At 39.7% G+C, this 21,514-nt stretch overlaps 1 pseudogene; it reads left to right on the top strand.

Moving 5' to 3' along the window:
* Positions 1-21,014, top strand: part of LOC116858389 — a 35,770-nt pseudogene extending 14,756 nt beyond the window's left edge.
* Positions 21,015-21,514: the final 500 nt, after the last annotated feature.

Genomic DNA, 21,514 nt, shown 5'->3' with positions numbered 1-21,514 from the left:
CCTATCTGATTCTATGGGCAGGGAATCTGAAACTCATTCCCGTCATGGGATAAATGACTTATAAGGACTCCTGCTTTAAACATCAAAGTGAAAAATCTATAATGAGCAGAGAAGACCAGAAATGGCAGGTGGGGGAGCATTTTGGAGGGTGAGGATTCTTTCTGAGCATATAGCTTACTATCAGGAAGGCACCAGATGTATTTCTACCCACAGAAATACATGTGGATATGACATGTATTGTGCCTCAGTGAGCCTATAAAGAACACTCAATATGTAGTACTAAAAGAAAAAAAAAGAAAGCATGCACAAGATAAGATAGTCTAGATTTATGCTTTATCTCTTATATGGAGTCTGACACAAGAAAATATATTTAAGAAAATATAACTCAAAATAAAAATATACAGAGTGGTAGAGATACAAAGCTTTGAGAGATGGAGTATCAAGAAACTATTATTAATATTTAGTATTCATTTTTATATCTCGTTATCACTTGTTGAGCCTCTACCTGAATGAATATTTGCCTAGAAATTCTTCTAAGTACCAGTCGCTGTGTGACCTAAGTTAGATTGTTCATTGATGTCCATTCAGCAAGCAGCCCCAGATTAGTAATTATCAATGATAATAATGATGATAATCATCATCATTTATACATATATATATATGTATATATATATACATATATACATAGCATCATTTATACAAAGTGGTCTTGGGACCTATTATGTAATCTTGTTTTAGCATCATCTGGTGTCAGTCACTGACTAGAGGGATGACTTGTGGATGGTCACATTACCTTTAGGACTGAGTTCTGTTCATTTGTTTATTCAACAAGTAGTATCGAGCATTTACTCTGTATAAGTCTGTGCTAGGTGCTATGGGTAACACCAAGAGAACTACACAATCTTCTCACAGTGAAATTAAAATATAGTAGGATGTGTGCTTGTGTTTGTGTGTGTACACATATGTTTATATGTAAAATTTAAATTCTATAAGGCAAATGTATCTAAAATATTAAGATATCCAAAAGAGGAAAGGGCATTTTGGTGGAAGTGTGCGGGGGAGGAAGAATAAGAGTGGAAGGGAGTTTTGGGGCTGGGGCTGCGGGTATGGTAAGGCACTACACATTAACACAGTGGTCCTAACAAAGAACTGGGAAAAAAGAGACATATTGGTCAAATGGTGAAGAGTCCTATTTGACTGTATCTCAGGTTAGGTGTAGGGGAGGGAAGGAGTAAATGTTGGGAAGATAAACTGGGGAGAGAGCACAGAAAGTTTCAAACTTCCAGAGAATAGGTTTGAACTTTATTTATAAGATACTAGTGAGTCACAGGATCTCTTTGAGCAGATGTTTGGCATGACATGACCTGTGCTTTGGGAGGATTACTCTGGCATCATGGATAAGATGATCTCGATTGGAAGGAAGGGAGAATGGCTTCAGACAGGCCAATTAGGAAACTGTTGTTCAGGTCCTGGGGTCTGAAGGTCCTGAGTACCAGAGCACCCCCGTATCACTAAGAGGTACTCAGTGGAAAATGTAGCTGAACAGGGAGGTAGTTTTATAGACCCCAGTCACTGGGGAGGGGGGGCAAGGGTACTGCATTTGATAAGATCTAATGGTGTTAGATCAATTTGGGCTTTTTAAGCCACTGATAATAACAAGCCAGAGTTCCCTTCCAGCACAGAGATTCTTAATTGAACAGAACTGGGACAAGAGGGACAAAAAAACCCAGATGAAATGGGATTGAGAAATGGAAAAGGGAGATGTCACAAAGTACAAGGCCATATTTTAAAACATTATTTTGAGCAAAAAAATAGATGGAGTTTAGAGTCATGAATCTAGAAATTATTTTGGCCCTTCCTTCCTCCTAAAAGTAGACAAAAACTCGTTTACTTGCATGTGAGCAAAGGAAAAAGTATGCAGTCTAATAAAGAGAATGAGGAACAGAATAAATTCCCCATGGCCCGGGAGGCACATGGAAAGACATGCCCACAAGACAGATGAAAACTGAAACCCAGAATTTCAAAGTGAGCAAAAAGAAACCAAGTAAATGGTAGAAGCTGTGACAATAAATTACATAACGGAAGAACTCGAAAGTGAGATGATTAAAGAAGATTTTAAGAGAGAGCTTATTCTCAATAAATTGAAGAAAAAAATAGAAATAAAATAGTAAGATCATTTTTGTAATGAAATTGAGCCCAGAGGAACACAAAGAAACAGAAACAGTAATGCGGTGAAAGAAATAGAACACGTGAAAGAAAGAAAGGTGTGAGGGGGGAAAAAAGCATTTAAAGAAAGCATCTGAGAGAAAGGGATGGTTCAGAAGAGTCAACATATGTCTAATAGAGGGGTTTGTTACCTCGAGTGAAGGACTGCAGTGTTTATGGATAGAATGCATGTGTCTGTGGACTTCATTGGGAAAATATATCTCCATTTTCTCTAACCTCTACCTGAATTTACTATGTTTCTGTAATTAGTATGCATATCCCTATATACAGTGGTATTAACAGTACCTGTGACTTTGTCACCAAAATGAATCATAAATGTCATAATATCAAATTATACTTTTAAAAAATATTTCCAAATCTCATTTTCATTCATCACTTTTTCAAACTTATAATGGCCTTTATATCTACCACTATATCTAATTATTTAATATGATAATAAAGAAGCAAATAGATCATTGTATCACAATTTAAAAATATTTTGAGAACTATATTTCAATACAGCGAGTTTCCTTTGCTATTCTATGTATTCCATTTTATACATTTCAAAATATTATTCTGGGGGTGCCTGGGTGGCTCAGTGGGTTAAAGCTCTGCCTTCAGCTCAGGTCATGATTCCAGGGTCCTGGGATCGAGCCCCTCATCAGGCTCTCTGCTTAGCAGGGAGTCTGCTTCCCACCCCCGCTCCTGCCTCTCTGCCTACTTGTGATCTGTCTGTCAAAAAAAAAAACAACAAAAAAAAAAACCAAAAACCTTCAACATATTATTCTGAGAAAGGGTTCATCGGTTTACCAGACTGCTACAAATTTCCACGGTATAACAAATTTTATGATGTCTTATATAGTAGGAGTCTCTGAAAGGAAATTATAATTCAAAAAACTTTATTGAAATAAAATAGAATTTGAAATTTCATATTGAGATGATTAGAAATTTCCCCATAATAGTCAACACTATCCTGTAAAGAAAAGTCATTTGGACATCCCGGTAAAAAGACCAATAGAGAGAAAATTAGATTGCCACCAGTATCTTTAAAAGCAACACTTTCATGACCAAGGAAAATATAGTGACATATTTAAGAAAGCTAAGGAAAGAAAATGTGGGCCAAGATTCTGATGTTCAGCCAAACTGACCTTTAAGTATAAAAAGCCTCTGGTAAACTGATGTAAACATGCAAGAACACAGAGAATATTGTTCTCATGTGCCTTTCCTAAGGAATCTACCAGACCACAATGAAATAAGAATGGAATTTAAGAGTAAGCATTTTCAAACTTTTATAGCATTTTGACATTGCTATGACATCCAAGCCCGTGAATCATTTCTCTCGCAATTTATTTTCATTGTGCTTTACAAAAAAGTATTGGTCCGTAGAAGATTGGGAAAAAAAAAATTAACTCTTTAAAAAAATTTAACTCTTCCAACTAAAAAAAATGAGTTTTATACAATCAAATTTAGTATAAGGATGGGTAGAAAATATTAAATATAAATTTATTTGTACAATTAAGACCCCAAAATCACTATTAAGAGAGACAGTGCAGTATGCAAGTCTATATGCTCTCATAGTGTAGATAATGTGACTGTTTTAAAAATGAGGGATTGGGAATAGGGAGATTATCTAAAAGCTGACTTCTAGTTCTGCCCACTGAAAAGACCAAATTATTAGTAATGAGCATTTCTCATATGCAAAAGTAGTCCGAAATACTGTTCCTACTCCATGGATCTGGGTGATTTGAGGTTGGAAATGTGTATGATTAGCCTACAATGTCCTAGAGAGCATGGAAGCTCTCAAAAGACCAAGGAGGTGTCAAAAACACTCAGTAGCTAACTTGGGCTGCTTCAGTATCTTGACTACTATAAATAATGTTGCAATGTTTATAGGGTTGCTTATATCTTTTAGAATTAATGTCCTTGTTTTCTTTGGGTAAATAACCCAGTAGTGGAATTACCTGATCATATAGTATTTCTATTTTCAATTTTTGAGGAACCTTCATACTGTTTTCCACAGCGGTTGCACCAGTTTGCATTCCCACCAACAGTCCAGGAGGATTCCCTAATTCTCTACATTCTTGCCCAAGTGTCTCCACTGAAAGATGAATGGATAAAGATATGGCATATATACAAAATGGATTATTACTCAACCATAAAAAAGGAGGAGATCTTGCCATTTACAATGACATGGATGGACCTAGATGATACTATGCTAAATGAAAGAAATCAGACAGAGAAAAACAAATACCAGATGATTTCACTTATATGTGGAAACTAAAAGTAGAAGAATAAACAAACAAAAAGCATTAGATCTGTAAATACAGAGAACAAACTGAAGGTTGTCGGAGGGAAGGAATCTTGGGGGATAGGCAACATCCCCCAAGGGATGGGGAGTAGGAGATACAGGCTTTCAATTATGGGTTGAATAAGTCATGGGAATAATAGTCAATGTAGTCATTGATAATGTAACTGTGCTGTATGGTGATAGAGGGTAGCTACACTTGTGGTGAGCACAGCATAACATAGAGAGTTGTCAAATCACTAGGTTGTACACCTGAAACTAATATAACATTGTGTGTCAACTTTACTCAAATAATTAAAACTACAGAAACAACAACTGACAGAATAGCAACAGTAAAAGACTCAGTAGCTAACTTGCAGAGGCTCCTGGAGGTCCTCTGGAGAAGCAGAGTTGAGAAGGAGGAGGCCTGAGAATGTTCCCAGGACAAGGTGCAGGCCAGATTACAGTAGAGATACAATATAAGGGGGATGAAATGATGGGTGGAGAATAATCTGGGAGGTAGGGACCTAAGCTAAAAGATCTTTAAAATGCTTCCCCACTCTAAAGTGTAATTCTGTCTTTGCGAACTTTTCTGGCCACTTGGCCAGCATGACTGAGGCATTTACCACTTGTAGGGTGAGAGAAGCAGAGGGAGAGAGCCCATACCTTTTGGAGTGACTGGAAGGGATGGCGGTAATCGATGGGTGATGTTCATGGTAGCGCTCTTGAAGGTACAGAGACCCCAGTCCCCATCACTCAGCTTCAACTCTTTTCAGAAGGGCTTTCTTCACGATTACTGCCATAGATTATGAGAGCGTTAAATCAGCTTGAACAATGGTTTACCTATATTTGTTTATGAACTGTGTTCCTCTTGTGATTTACAGCACAGAAGAGATGACTGTCTTTAGCTTTTGAATGGGTTAGTTAGGCTTGGGAAAGAAAATAGCAATTCTAAGAGCTTTTGAAAGACTCAAATCATGTACCATTAAGTCCTACTCCTGAGGAAAGAAACACGACTCTTCTTTGATACTATGAGATTCATAATTATTCTTCTCTGAACAGATATTAAGGGATATCTAAACACATAATGCGCATTTTATGTTCTGAGGCCTTCTTTTCATGCTCTGCTACTTTGAATACTCTACTATTTTAAATCAAGATTAAAACAGGCCCTAAGATAACTAGAGAGCATTGCCCTTAAGTAAAAGGACCTTGAGACAAAAAAATAATAATTGTCTTCCATTTGCATAATGCTTTTAATTTTTTTCAAAGCCTTTTTCATATCTTTTATTTCACTTGATCTTCACAACAACCATGTGAGGCTGTTCACTTTAAAGAAATGAACTTGAAAGCAGCGAACATTTAAAACGTTTCCCCAAAATGTAGTAAAACCACAAAGAAAATTCCCAGAGCATCTATACCATCACTCTAACTTAAACTGTATTTACTGCAAATTGTATTGAGTCAGAAGAGATGGTGGCTCGTAAATACAGTTTCTCTGTCCTGAACCACATTCAAACTGCAGTTGTTATGAATACAAAAGAGCTTTCTGAGTACATAACTGTAGTTTTGCTGCATTAAAGCAAAAAAGCTGGCATTTGGACTAGAAAACAGGCTGTAACTGTGTCTGTTCTGCATGGCAAGCATCTCAGTGCCTGCCAGCAATAGGGATGGATTTACATATATTGACTCAATCCAGCATATGAGTAACGATCAATTTTCTTGATCTATTCTATTCTGTCAATCTGTGCTTTTGCTAGCAAATGAGGAGACATCGCTGTCAGCCAGAAATAGAGTTTCCTAGGCTTATGTGAGCTTTTAAGATCTCTTTTCTACTTAATTAAAAGATACATATGGTGGTTGGCAGAGAGCAGCCAGCAAGTCAAAGTAACAAAATTTGCTATGTAGAGATGGGTTCCTGGAAGAAAAATCATGAAAGATGGCTAAATAAATGTAAAGGCAGACTTCCATTTCTGAGGATAGTATATGTTTATGTCAATTCTATTAATGGTAAAATAAATACAAAGGGACAAACACAATTTGTCTGTCAAGAGTAACCGGTAAAAACATCCCTTTCAGGAGTCACAAATTATGCTTCCAGGTAACAATATGTAAAACAAAATGCTTTCCTATTTGGTCTCTCCTATTAATGTATCATGTTAGACTAATTCATTTGGTTTGGGCCCAGATAATCTGTGCCCCTAACTTGTACTGGAATTTAAAGTCGGATCAAATAGTGTATACAAAGCGGGCAAGAAAGTTCTCATAAGGGACGCTAAGAAAATCTTGACACATGTTGAACTCCTTAAGGTCCCCTTTGACCTCCCATGTGATGGTAACTCCAATGAACCTGTGAGGCCCTCAGGCAATATCTGAAATAAAATAGTTTTATTTTTCGGTGGGTAAGTGACCAAATGTTTCTGCTAGGGGGCATGGTGTTTCGGTCTCACAGTTTCTACTCTGACTTCTTTCAGGTGTTTTGGGGGATGGAGATTCAGAACCTATACCAAAAGTAGGATATCATTCTTTATACATCTATCGGCTTTAATTAAGTAATGGACTGATTGGGTTTGCCTTCTGTTGCTTCCCTGAGACCCTCCTGAATGCTAGTAGTAAGTTCCTCCAGAAATGTCTAGACATGCCAGGGGACAGATTTTAGGAACCGCATGCATTAGGAAGGAGCAAAATCTATGCTCTGGTGAAAGGAGCCATGCCCTGAACCAGCATCAGGAAACCCTGGTTCTGTCCTGGCTCCTTCAATGATGAGTTTTACTGTCACGAGAAAGTGGTTAGTCTTTATCACAACTCATTTTTCCCATCTTTAAAAGGAAGATATTGTAGCAGATGTATGAATTTCAAGCTGAATTTAGGGAGTTTTCCCAGCAGCTATCACTGGAATAGAGTAGGTGGGACTCTGGGACCCCCACTCCTGGGAGGAAAATGTTATCAGCTGTGCTTGTAACCATTTTATATAATAAGCTTTCAGGAAGATTTTGTTCAAATGGAGGCTGAAAGGGGTTTAAAATTAAGGTACCAGAGCATCCTGAAGGGTTCTTAGGACTTTATCAATCTATGGTCAGTTTGAGAACATCTTAGCTTTTTTGTACATTGGATGTATGATTAAGTTTTTTTCCAAACTCCAGAAATGGGTTTAAGTGAAGTCACCTCCCATTCTTATTGGTCATACCTGACAGCAATAGTCCTCATCTGGTTAGCTCATTGGTACAACGTCTGGCGCATAGAATGAATGCAGTAAATAGTTGTCAAATAGCTCTCTGGTCCCTATGACCCATACTTCTTGATTTTAGCCCAAGGAACTGGTAAGAATGGCAAAAAGAGAATGGGTGCCCACAAGGGCAAGCACTTGGTTCAGGAGAGAAAAAGATAAAAATAAAATTAAGATGTCTGATCCTCGAGAATCAAGAAATTGACACACATTCTATGTTTATTCCCTAACCCATCTCATTTGGTTTGGAAATGAAAACAGATAACATGGTGCTTTTTTGAAAAAGCTGTGTCTCCTTTTTGATGTCCAACTCCACTGCCTCTCCCTTAACACATGCCATTAAATATCTGATGCTGAACATTTGCCCTATAGAGACAGTAAGATGAAAGACTTCAACCCAATCAACACCCCAGGGGATAGGACTCGTACAAGGACACACATTTAGGTTGTAGGGCTAGACAGATATGCTTGCACTTAAGAATCTGCCTTGATGAAATGAAACTTATCTTTAGATTTTTCATGGCTCATAGGTGTGAGATGGAGTATGAGTCAATCAGTCAGCCTATATTTATTGAGTATCTATCTTTATACATAAGGGATGGTGCTAGGTACTCAAGATATGGTCATAAACAAGACACTTTCTACCTTCATGAAATTTACAATCTTATGGGAAGGACTCTCAATAAAGTTCATTCAAGCAAAGGCTAAAAAGTGATGCAAAATATTGTAAGCCTAATGCAATAAGGAAGAGGATTTAACTCTGTTTCGGGGACCAGGAAGGAAGAGCGGGCTGAGCAGTAAAAAGGAGACAGAGAAGCCATAGTTTTTCTAAAACTTCCAGATAGAAGTCATGGTGGCATTTGTTTGAAATTGTGTATTTCCAGGTTTCTTCTCTTGGAGATTCTGAATCATTAGATCAACGAGTGAGATCTAGGAATCTGTATTTGTACTGTTCCCATGTTGTTCTGGTAATCCACAAGGTTTAGGAAATCCTGAATGACCATTCTAGGCAGAGGGATTGTACATATCAAGGCACCACACTGAGGGTAGAGAGAACCTAGGAGAAATTATTTTGGCTAGAGGGGAGTGTGTGATATCTGGTAAGGATCAGGAAGGATTTGCTAAGAAAAAATTGTAAGACATTGAAACTTTGCACATGGCTGAGCGGAAGCTTGAGTATTGGGATGTGGAGAGAGTAGGAAATTGGTGACTTCCCTACAGAGGGACCTGGACCTGCTAATTCCTCAGAAGTACCCCTCAAATAAAGTTTGCTTTTCTCTGTTTTAAACATTATTTTCTTTTAACACTAAGGAGAATAAGGGGTAGTTTGTGGAGGAGCTGTAGAAAGACTCCGGCTTCCTAAAATACTTCCTATAAACAATGCATTCAATTCCACAAAAGATTACTTTTAGACTTATATTTCAATAAAATGTATGTAGCCATGGCAAGGGGGCTGTTCATCAATCACCAATCTGGGTGTCTTCTATGCTTGAATCTTTCCAGCTGTTTATATGACTGTGCAAATGGATTTGGGGAGAGATTATGGGCATGGGAACATGAAAGATTAGGCTTGCTTTCTTTACATTTCAGGATAAGGTGTACCCTACCCTTAGGTTTCAGAATCCCTGGCAGTGGTTTGCTGCAGCAAGCTCGTGAGAACCTATCATTACCATCTTTTCCCAATTCTGTGTTCAGTGACTTCACATCAGTAGCTTAAAATTAGCCATTGTAGGAGCATTTACACTGTGGAAATCAGCAATTGGCTCCCCCCACCCCATTGCTGAGAACCTGTTGTTAAACACTTACCAGCATACCACTGCCTGACAGGTATTCACATTTTTGAAATTGTGGCTCTTTTTACATGAGAGTATTCACTGAGCAGAATCTCCTATTAATGAAGACTCCTTTCGCCCCTACTCTCTTTTTCATTAGGGAGGAGAGTCTCCCAGGATCTCTAGTACACTGCTATTGTTTCTCCTGGCTTAGACCTGAGTCCCATGGCTATTCAAGGGAGGTTGGGATAGTGAGTATCTGGTGGTAAGGGGATGGAGCTACCACATGTGGTCTAAACCAAGCCTGACTTAAACTGTGGAGCTGGACAGGATAATCCTGAACAAAAATAAGGCTCCATTAGGAAGGAAGAATTCATCCTTATCGAGAGAGTGAACATTTCCCACATTAGTAGTACAAGAAAAGGATGAGTGTGATCTCTAAGATCCAGAAGCCTGAACTGTAATAGAGCTAAGTTCTCCCTATTTTGTTTGTCTCAATAGCTGATGGCATTTAGTGCTCAGCATCTTACAGCAGTGGGTGTCCAAGGGTGGTCCTCAGATCCACATCAGCATCATCTGGAAACTTGTTAGAAATGCAGATTCTCAGGCCCCACCCGAATCTCCTGAATCAGAAACTGGGGAGGGAGAAACAAATGATTAAGGGTGTCATCTAGCGATCTGTGTTTAATAAGTGTTCTAGATCATTCCGATGGCTGCTAAACTTGAGAACCATTATTAAGAGTGTTACTAACTCTATCAATGTGATAAAATGAATTTCAAGGAATCATAAGCACCTAGCTGGTGTTAGCCACAGTGGGTATAGTTGTTCATTTATTCATTTAATATACATGTAGTGAGCGCTTGCTGTTTTTATCCCGTGTCATAATCCATTGCCCAGGGTACCTGAGCGGCTCAGTGGGTTAAAGCCTCTGCCTTCGGCTCAGGTCATGATCCTAGGGTCCTGGGATCGAGCCCCACATCGGGCTCTCTGCTCAGCGGGAAGCCTCCTTCCTCCTCTCTCTCGCTGCCTGCCTCTCCACCTATGTGATCTCTCTCTCTCAAATAAATAAATAAAATCCTTAAAAAAAAAATAATCCATTGCCCACTGGCAACCAGAATGTTCTTTTAAAAAAATGTAAACCATAGGTGCTGTATGCATGCTTAAAACCTTTCAGTGACTCCCATAACAAGATGAAATACAAACTTGAACTCCCTCTTAGACTCAGTTTGCTGACCCTCCCAGTAACTTTCTAACCACTCTCCCCTTCCCTCTTGTTACCTCTATGATGCTGACTTTCTTTCTGGGGTTGAGTCTATCTTATTCTAGGGGTAGGTTAAATTTCACCTATTCAGAGACTTCTAATCACTTTATCCAATGCACCCCCTCTTGAGCCCACTTGTCTGGGCACCACATTACCCACTGATTTCCTTCATGGCACCTAAAATTATTGTATTTATTCAGATGCTTATTGTCTGACTTTCCCACTGGAATATAAACTCCACAAGGGAAGCCCACTCACTGCCTCTTAGCATCTATGTGCACCCTGGAGCGCTGGTCTTAACGTTAGTTTGTTGAATGGGTTTCTAGGCATTACTATAGTTGCGCCAGAACTGAGATTTGAATTGCTAGAGGAAATGAACAGCTGGAGTCAGCACTTTGGCAGAGGCATATCAAGCTTTTTTCGTTTGAAATTATAACCTATTTCATTGGTAGAAACTTACATTTTCTTATAGGAAGCTCTTCAAGGAATCACAAAACTCACTTGTCTGGACAAGATCAGTTTGCTTCAGGTTGAGTTGGCAGTATGCTCATTTATTGACGGAAGACTGCCATTAACTTGAAAAAGAATATCAAAATGTCCTATGCCTTGCACCACATCAGATAAGCAAGTAACTGACTCAGAAAATTTATGGTAGTCTTACAGTTGTTTTTCCCAGAGATGGTTCTGGAAATAGAAAGACGAAATCAGACTCCAGTGCCATCTAGTGGTCATATTTAGTTCTTCTAGAAATAAAATCCAATATACTTTAATATTGATTTTTCACTTCTTCGGGAGGGGTGTGTGTGTGTGTGTGTGTCTGTCTTTCTAGTCTTACACATTACTTTAGTCATACTAATGGTGATGCATGTTGATTAAATTTTAGGAAATTCATGAGGAACATTAATCCTTTGTGTCGTCATATGATAGAAATGTATTTTATAAAATAATTGTTTTAGAAGATCATTAATTATAAGCTACACAACAGCTACGACACAAGACTGAAACAATCTGATGCCCCCTGTTATGGTAAATAGTGGGTGGTCACTCAGAGGCAAACAGAGAATCCCAGACTTTTGATATCCAGTAATTAGCTTCTGCCCTGCTTGGTTGTGAATTCAGATAGCCCATCCTATCCTCGTTTTTCATTTCCTCCATTGACTCATAGTGAAGCCTTTTGCAAAATTAGAACCCACAAAAGTTTGTATTATTTTTTAAAGATATTTTATTTATTTATTTGACAGAGAGATCACAAGGAGGCAGAGAGGCAGGTGGGGAGAGAGGGGGAAGCTGGTTCCCCACTGAGCAGAGAGCCCGATGTGGGGCTCAATCCCAGGACCCTGAGATCATGACCTGAGCCGAAGGCAGAGGCTTTAACCCACTGAGGAACCCAGGCGCCCACGTATTATTTTTTTATAAAATTACTTTTATCTTCTATAACCATAATACGACTTATAAGGTCTACAAAAACTAATGGGAATTACTATTCTGGGTGCATATAAAACAGACTTTGCCCCTTGCTAAACATTTTATGTACATATATCTTTATAAAATGAGCAATCCTGCATAATATGGATAATTACTCCCTATTTTTACAAGAAGGACACGAAGACTAATAGAATTATTATTTGTTGAGCTCCTAATACATGCCAGATGTTTTTCATGTATTCTTTATTTAATCCTACAAACTTTTCAGAGATAGTATCATCACCTGTTCAGATGAAGAAGTGAAAGCTCAGAGAAGTTATTTGTCCCAGATCTTATATCTGGAGACTGGAATTGGAGTCCTCCTGGCTGGTTCTATGTTGTGCTATTTCTACTCCCTCTCCAGCATGTTAGGAAGAAGTTGATTTTTACTTATATAAAAAATATTTTTCCCTCCACCTACCTCTCATCAGATGCTCAGCAGTATGAGGGCAGGGACCGCATCTAATGCCTGGCATGTAAGAACTTGGTACGCATTTGTTGAATGAGTTGAAGGAGGGATACTTGGGAAGGTTCCCTTTCCTTAATCAGCCACTTCACTAACATTTGCTTGAGTTATTTATTGCTACATAAAAGATTACCCCAAAACTTAATGGCTGAAATGAAACATATTTGTTGTCTCCCAGTTCCTGTGGGTCAAGGAATCCAGGAGATGTTACCCGGGTCTCTCACAAGGCTGCAGTCAGGATTTTGGCCAAGGCTACATATAGTTAGCCCACTGTTCAGCTGGGGCAAAGTTTACCTCCGCGGTCATTCACATGGATGTTGGCTGGCCCTGGATGACATGCGTCATTCATGTGACCTTTAGCAGACCTCAGAACCTGGCAGACGACTTTCCCCTAGAGTGAACTGATCCAAGAGAGTGAGAGAGAATGGCCAAGATGGAAGCCCCAGTCTTTACATAACCTCATCTTGGAACTGACGTCTTTTCATTTGTGTTGCGTTTAAGGGGAAAACATTACAAAAAGGCATGAATATTTAGAAGTGGAAATCAGTGGAGCCACCTCCAAGGCTATAAACCATGACATTGGTGGCTTTATTCATTGAGTACTGAGCCTTGAAACCACCCTGAAATATTACAGATCAATGCCTTTTCCCGTATTAACCCAGAATACTTTATAATCTAGCTGGGGCTAGATAATGCATAGAAGAGCTAGCTCTGGGGCGAGACAGACTAGATCCAAACCTGAGCTGCTTCACTGTGATCCTGTGGATGCCTCCATTCCTTATCCATGAAGCAGGCATTGTAATAATGCATACCTCCTAAGTCTGCCATGATGTTTAAGTATCACCATCAGTGAATTACTAAACTCAGCACCGGACCCATGAAAACAGCAGTATATTCCAGCTAAGACAGATTAAATAGACCTGTGAATTTGTTTTTAATTATCTAGAGTGGTTTCTTTTGCATTTTGTGTTTTATTTTTCTCAGTGTAATCCTAGAAAGGTGGTATATTTTATATACTTGTTCCCATTATAAATATTTAACATTTGAGACACACAAAAATGGAATGACTTGTCAGTACATGCCGAAGGAAGCCAGTTACCCGGTTTTTCTTCTGCCCAAGTGATTTCTCCTTCCAATTCTTTCCCTTTCCTTTCCTTTCCTTTCTTTTCTTTCTCTCCTCTTCCTTTGTCCCTCCCTCCCTTCCTTCTTTTTTTTCTTGTATCTTAGAGGCATGGGCATGGAATATCCTCACTACCCATGACTATATATTTTTGGTATTTGTTGTCACAGAGATGTAAGAATCACCTAAGTAATGAAACCAAAAGTTGTTTTAGAACTGATAGAGTCATATTTTGAATGTCATAAAAGAACCATCTATAAACTAACTGTACTACATGCACCACTTTCTAAACTGCACTGTTATGGTAGCTTAAGAAACCCACATCCTGGCTTCGGTTCCTCATTCTACGAGTATGTTTTTTTTTTGTTAAGTTAATGAAAAACAACCTCATGAGACTCAGATTCTATCCTTTAATTTGAGAATGGTCTACCAAAAGGCCTAGGAGACTTTCTTATGATAAATTCCAAATGATATTTTACCTAAGCCAACAATAAAACTCTGTAATAGAGACATTGAACCACAAATACTTTCCCATTTAATTCCTATTATTCTCCAAGTCCTCAACCCTTTCTCTCCCTTTCCCTCCCAGAAAACCCCAAATTCAGGCCAAACAATCCTGAAGAAAAACATTGTTGACTGTGTGTCATAATCACATCTGTCTTCGGAAACAGAGGACTCTATTCCCCAGATACTAGACAGAGCCCTGAATCATTTTAACTTATGAAGCTCATCTATTCAGAAGAAAGGTCATTTTATTATTGAAACTCAGTGTTTCCTTCTGTCCATTCCTTTTTTACAAAAATAAATAAACAGCAGCTTCTCGGAGTGCTATAGCCAACCTGTGCTGCTGATCTCTCCTAAGCGATTACAGCCTTCTAAGCCCTCCTTGTTGGGCCTCACGTACGCATGTGAACTACGTAGCTTTTACAATTTTAACTTGTTGGGAGTTCACAGCGTGCTTTGGAGGATTAGGAGGAAAATGAGAGAAAACAGGAGAGAGAGGTCATTATAAATGAAGAATGGGTAAAAACAATGTTTGAAGGATTTATGTCTATTTTTTTAAATTATTTGAGATCTAAGAGAAAAGTAAGTCCTTAATGCCTTTGTGGGGTATCAAATTATTCAACCACATAAATGTTCAAAAGAGGGAAACCTTTCAAAGTCAGGGTTTGTGTGCTTCTTTATGTCCCTTCCCCTGGCTAACAGACTTAGTTCTTCTGGGAGGACTCCAAAGGCAATAGGTCATCACCTCCCCCAGTGTCCACGTCCAGCCCCACAGCCGAGTGAGAGAATCATGTCAATGCTATGACCTTTCTTGGGGGCTGACCTAATAGAACACTATGTTCTTCAGAGCTGTTTCACGACTGAATCACGACTGAAGAACATGTGCATCAAAACACTAGTGTCACCATTAAAAAAAGTGTCTCTGTGTGTGTGTATCTGTTAAGTCCATATATACACAAAAATACACAGATAAGCTTATGTATGTATATGTGTAAATATCGATTTATCTGTCTGTAATCAATGATCTTTAAGCATTGGCCCATGGTCAGGTCACATCTGAAGTACTGTATACAGCCCTGGGTCATGAATTTTATAAGGGTCCTAAACAAGTTACAACATACCCAGAGAAGCAATCTAGGCTAAAGAAACATCTGGAAACTACTAGGCAGAATGTACAGAGGAGGAAAGCAGGCATTATGGCCTTGGAGAAGTGAAGACATAAGAAGAGCAGGGTCCAGAGTCACTTTCAAATACTAGATCAGTGTCATCTGAGGAGAGAGAAGACTGGCTATATGTCACTGTAGAGGCAGAACTAGGACAACTGACAGAAGTCACAGATGGGAAGATTGGTGCTCGAAACCTGATGGGATTTCTATCAACTTGAGAATACAGATCAACAATCAGACCAGTCAACTCAGCTGTCCCACGAGTTCCACTAACGGGAACACCTTGCTCATGTGGGAGTCTAAAGAACAATGCAGGATGCACTTTCTGAAATCCATGCTCAGGCCATTTACAACGCACTACTGATCCAGCAGACTAATAATAATAATAATAATAATAACAATAATAATAACAACAGCAGTTACATAGGATGCTTACGGTGTGCCAGGCCCCATACATTTACTTTAGCTATCAAAATAAAAGAGTCTCATAAGGGTACTTAACTTCTGATGTGGGGCAGGAACTAGCAAAGTAATTCCATTTTTTGGCAATTAAGTGGAGTGGCAGAAAATCGAATCAGGTAAAATAACGTGTCTCATTTTTTTAGTTATTTAAAAATTGTCTCTTTCTCTAAACAAAGTATACATATATATACACAGTGGAATATAATCTAGACATAAAAAAGAATGAAGTTCTGATATATACTACAATGATGATGAACCTCAGAATCATGGTGCTAAATTAAATTAACTGGACAAAAGGACAAATATTATATGATTCTATTTATGAAATATCTAGAATAAGCAGATTCATAAAGACAGAGAAGAGATGAAAGATAATTGGGTTGTGGGGTGCCTGGGTGGCTCAGTGGGTTAAAGCCTCTGCCTTCGGTTTGGGTCATGATTCCAGGGTCCTGGGATTGAGCCCCACATCGGGCTCTCTGCTCAGCAGGGAGCCTGCTTCCCTTCCCCTCTGCCTGCCTCTCTGCCTACTTGTGATCTCTCTCTCTCTCTGTCAAACAAATAAATAAAATCTTTAAAAAAAAAGATAATTGGGTTGGGGAGAGAAGACAATGGTGAGTTATTGCTTAATGAGTACAGAGTTTCTGTTTGGGGGTGATGAAAATGTTATGGAAATAGATAATGGTGAGGGTTGCCCAACATTGTGGTTGTATTTGATGCCACTGAATTATACACTTACAAATGGTTAAGATGCTAAATTTTATATTATGTATATTTTGCCAGAATAAAAAAAAACACCAAATCTGATCAGATTTTTTAAAGTGATATCCACCCAGAAATATTATCTCTTACTTTCTGGTCACTCAGAGAAGAACTGAGTTTAAATTGGCAAATTTTTAGGGTTGCCTGGTTGGCTCAGTTGGTTAAACATCCAACTCTTGATTTCAGCTCAGGTTGTAGTCTCCAGGTTGTGAGATCAAGTCCTGTGTCAGGCTCTGTGTTCTGTGGGGAGTCTCCTGAGATTCTTTTCTTCTCCCTCTGCCCCTCCCCCCACTTGTGTGCACGTGAGCGCGCTCTCTCTCTCTCTCTCAAATACATAAATATTTAAAATAATTAATAATAATAATAACAAATTGGCAAATTTCTAAAAAGAAGAATCAGTGCTCCACATGGCAAGGCCTGGGCCCAAACTGTTTGAAGGTCATTTTCAGAAGGGTCTCACTGGGACAAATATCCAGACTTCAGCCAGCAGTGTTTCTCACAAGTGCTACGTCCCCACTTAGTCATGGTCAGAGGAACCTGTGGCCTCAGCCCTCTGCTGAGGGTAGCACTCACAGAGCTCTCTGTCGTCATGGAAATGTTGCAAAGCTCTCTGTGGTGATGGAAGTGTTGCAAAGCACTTCAGTGGCCAGTAGCCACATGTAGCTATTGAACATATGAATGTTCTCATTATGACTAAAGAAATGACTTTAAAATTTTACTGAATTTTAATTGGCTTAAATTTAAATGTCTGCATGTGAGTAATGCCTATTGCATTGGATAGCATAATTCCATAGAGTTCCACTCTGGCCCTCCTATGGCAATGCCCCTTCCCCAAAGGGTGAGTGGTAAAAGGGTCCAAGGGGTCTTAAATTGTCCTCTCCTTCTTGGCTTCTCCTGTGGTGGGAGCAGGCCCAATGGAGGACAGGTGGATGTCAGAGCTGTGAAAAAAGATCTGACTCAATTTAAGGGAAACTGGAATTAGGGTCATAATAAGGAATGAGGAGGCATACAAGAAGTCAAGAAGAATTAACTTTGATTCTCACAAGTGCAAGCATGAGAACAGATCATGGTGGGAGGGCTCAGAGGCTGAATGAAGTTTTGTGCTCATATGATCACAGGGATGGCATATTTCTTTTTGGGGATTTGGGAGAGAGAGGGGTTCTTTCCAAGAAACCCTCTTTGGGAGGGAGAGGGGTTCTTTCCGAAACCTTTCAACTATGAGGAAAGAATGCTACCTTCTGGTGGAAGATGAAAGCTTCCTGGTTCTAGGTCTGGCTGCAGCTTAGTCTGCCAGGGGCAGGCCTTGCTTGTACATAGCTATGCTGGAATCCATAATAGATTTGAAGGAGATGGTCATGCAGAACTAGAACTAGAATAATCTGGCCCAGATGAAACTGTCTGGATTCAAAATGTCTGCTTTTTAGTATTTCTCTAAGGAGTCACACTCAGCATCCTCTTTTCCAAACTGTGGGACTGAAGACATAGATCAAAATCACGGAAACCTCAAAGTGTGGCAGAATCGAAGCCCCAGTGAATTTAGAGATGAAAGGATGAATTATCCATTCTCTTACTGCTGATTCTTTTCTGTGAAAAAGCCCTTTATTTACTCTGTCTTGGCCCTCACTTGCCTGATTCTGAAAAATTCTACTTTTAATTCCATTTTCCTTTGGAGGTATTTGCAATGATGAAGAGGGGAATGTGCTCTCCTGAAGTCCAAGGGCTGCCTTGATGTGTCTGTACACTCATGTACTTAGTAAGCCACTGAGAAGCTGCCACTGGAACTGGCTCCTGTGGGAAGTGAGTGAGAAAAAGTTGTACTTCTCTTTCCTTGATGTCTAACCAGATCCAAAGAGGAACGAGTATAGTTGTTCTAAAGCACACAGCTAGCCCTAGATAAAACTGTGAGATGATCACACAATGATTACAAAAATATCATGGAAAAATGTAGCGCTGGAACAGCCAACATTTACGCTAGTGTATATTGAGCGCCTACTCCATTCCAGGCACCTCTCACACATTCATACTCTATGGTCCACTATAGCTGTGACAAAAGATTTGAGGCTCCGAGGGGGGAAGTCATTTGCCAAAGGATGCAGACTTAAGATGTGGATTTAATTCTGTCTCATGTCAAAGGTCATAAATGAGGTGATGCTTGTCTTTCTCCTTCTTAGTCCCAGTTCTCTCAGTCCTGTGGGTACTGATGCTCTCCTAAATCCATACTCAATCAAGGCTTCCTCTAGTATTGCTCTCTTGGGTCTCCCCTGACCCCACAGACCTCATGATCCTGACCTGTCCTATCTCTTTTTCCCTATTCCAAAAATATGACTTGTTTTGTTATTTGCTTAGCACCTTGCTAAGCAGGTGTTTTCACTAACTGATACGAAGAGATTCCTATACTACTCACCACAGCAATACTTGCGCTTTAAAAGAGGCCCTGTGTAGACAGTATTACCATGACCCAAATGAGTGAGTCTCTAAAATGGAAAACTTCAGGCACCAAGGCAGGCTGATCAAGAAATAATTTAATACATCTGAGGTTATGCATGTGTTGAGTATGCATGTGTCTGCCTATTTGAGGAGGGAGTTGCTGTCAGGGAAAGGCTTCCATAGTATTCTCTTAACGTATCTCATAGACCTGTGTTTTTCTATCCTTTTTCATGATTGCTCCCCTAAGGACAATTTTTTTCTTAATTGCCCCTTCCCATGATATACCGTTACCTGTTTATGTACTAATGTTAATGTAATCTGTGCTTCATACAAAAAAGGAGTAAGATTTCAGACTTCCAAGAACCGATTTTCACCCCATTATGTGTGGAACAGCTATGGTTGAGAATGCATGCTGATAGACCAGTGTTTTCCTACCTTTTGGAGAGATAGGAGAGCTGAGTGTGAAGAGCATATGCTGTAAATTAAAATCCCAGCTCTGCTATTTCCTCACTGTGTTACCTGGGCAGTCCTTCATGCTTCAGTTCTCCCATGTATAAAATGGGTGTGCCCTGGATATTAAGGGAGTTAAATGTAGGGGCAACTGAGTGGCTCAGCCGGTTAAGCATCTGCCTTTGGCTCACGTCATGATCTCAGGGTCCTGGGATTGAGCCCTGCATTGGGCAACTTGTTCATTGAGGAGCTTGCTTCTTCCCCTGCTTGTTTCTCTCTCTCTCTCTCTCTTGCTCTCTGTGTCAAATAAATAAATGAACAGACAAATCTTTAAAGAAAGACTTAAATGCATATGAAGCACTTAGTACAGGTCTGGATGCAGAGTTGGAATTAAGAGTTAGGTATTTTCATGTCAAGGTGCACATAGAAAACTATATTACTTGTACTGCACTTGAGAAGTAAACTAAGGGGAGTGACTTCAGGGTGTTTTTATGGGGCTTGTTGAAAAAAAGCGAGTTTAGATATTTTATAGTTACCATAAGAAAAATACAAACAAGAAATACACAATTTAAAGAATTGGATATAACTTTCAAATAAAATAATTTCAGAAAGTATAATGAGAAACTTGAACTTATTTGTCCTCATTGATAGAAATCCTTGCCTACACAGGTGGTGACAAATGGTCCAAAAGAGATGATTAAGGGCCTTAAGTGTCAAAATAATGATTCTGAATTCAGAAAGTTTATAGAATGAGGCATTCAAATCATGCCTAAAGATCATCTTAATTTTTGTAACTTTGTTGAATGGTTGCTTTATTTATTTATTTAAGAGAGTTTATTTATTTATTTATTTGAGACAGAGAGATTGGGGGGGAGGGGCAGAGAGAGAGAGAGAAACTCAAGCAGCCTCTGCATTGAACATGGAGCCCAACGTGGGGCTCGATCTCACAACCCTGAGATCACTACCTGAGCCAAAATTAAGAGTCAGAGGCTCAGCTGACTGCACCACCCAGGTACCCCTTGAGTGGTTGCTTTAAAAAAAGGTTGAATATTTTGAGCGCGAAGAAGAGTTATAACCCCTCCTATCTCCTGGCCTACCTGAAGCTTGGCGTGCAGCAGTATTACCCCGTCCCAGTGGTTGGGACACGGGTATCAGCCATTGCCTTCCCAATTTTGTGTAGGCCTGGCCCAGAACAAATACGGATGAGACGAATTTTTCCTCATAGAAATCCTTTTCAGGAGCACTTTATTAAATTGCCCTAGGCCGAAAAAGAAGATCCAAGCTGGGCCTCTTAAAGAGGAAGCACCAGGGCCCGTTGTGGGCAGGGGCCACCAGCTTTGTAAACGGGAGGGCCATGGGAGTGAAGAAGCAGCGCCAGCTCCGAAGAGGAGCCACAGGACAGCAGCCAAGGACCAGTCCACAGGAGGTGCCACTGGCCAGGGTCTGAGCGGATGGGGCAGGAGGCTAATTTGAGGCTCTGCCATCCGAGTCTGAGCTGGTTTCCCACACCCGGTCCAAGTGCAGGATTACCTTGTGCACGTTTGCTCGCCCCTTCCTCGCTGGGCCTCGTGGAGAGCCGTGGTAGATTTCTAAAAATACAGAATTAAATCTCCTCTAGCCTCTATTTGAATAATTCCATGCTTTTTATTATTGTTTCCCAGCAGTGAACTGAGAGAAGAACTGCGTGTTCTAGCCAAGCCTAATGATTGTTTTATAAATATTTATAAATCAGATACGAGCCTCTTTTCTTTCTCCTCTCTGCCCAGCTGTACGTTATTGGGAGGCCCATTCTTCCCTTCATTACAGCTCCTTTGACGTTTTTCTGGGCTGGGAGGGCATTTGGAGTTTGACATTTTTCTTTGATTTGCTTGCCTGTACTTCTGGAGTCTTTGTTAAGGAGCTTCATTCTGAAGTATTTAAAGGTGGCCTCCTGAGGTTGCCTCATTG

This window comes from Lontra canadensis, unplaced genomic scaffold (genome assembly GCF_010015895.1).
Source record: "Lontra canadensis isolate GAN:19392208 unplaced genomic scaffold, GSC_riverotter_1.0 scaffold3, whole genome shotgun sequence".
Lineage (NCBI taxonomy): Eukaryota > Metazoa > Chordata > Mammalia > Carnivora > Mustelidae > Lontra > Lontra canadensis.
The sequence above is the reverse complement of the archived record's forward strand: the minus strand, read 5'-3'. Positions and strand labels throughout refer to the sequence as shown.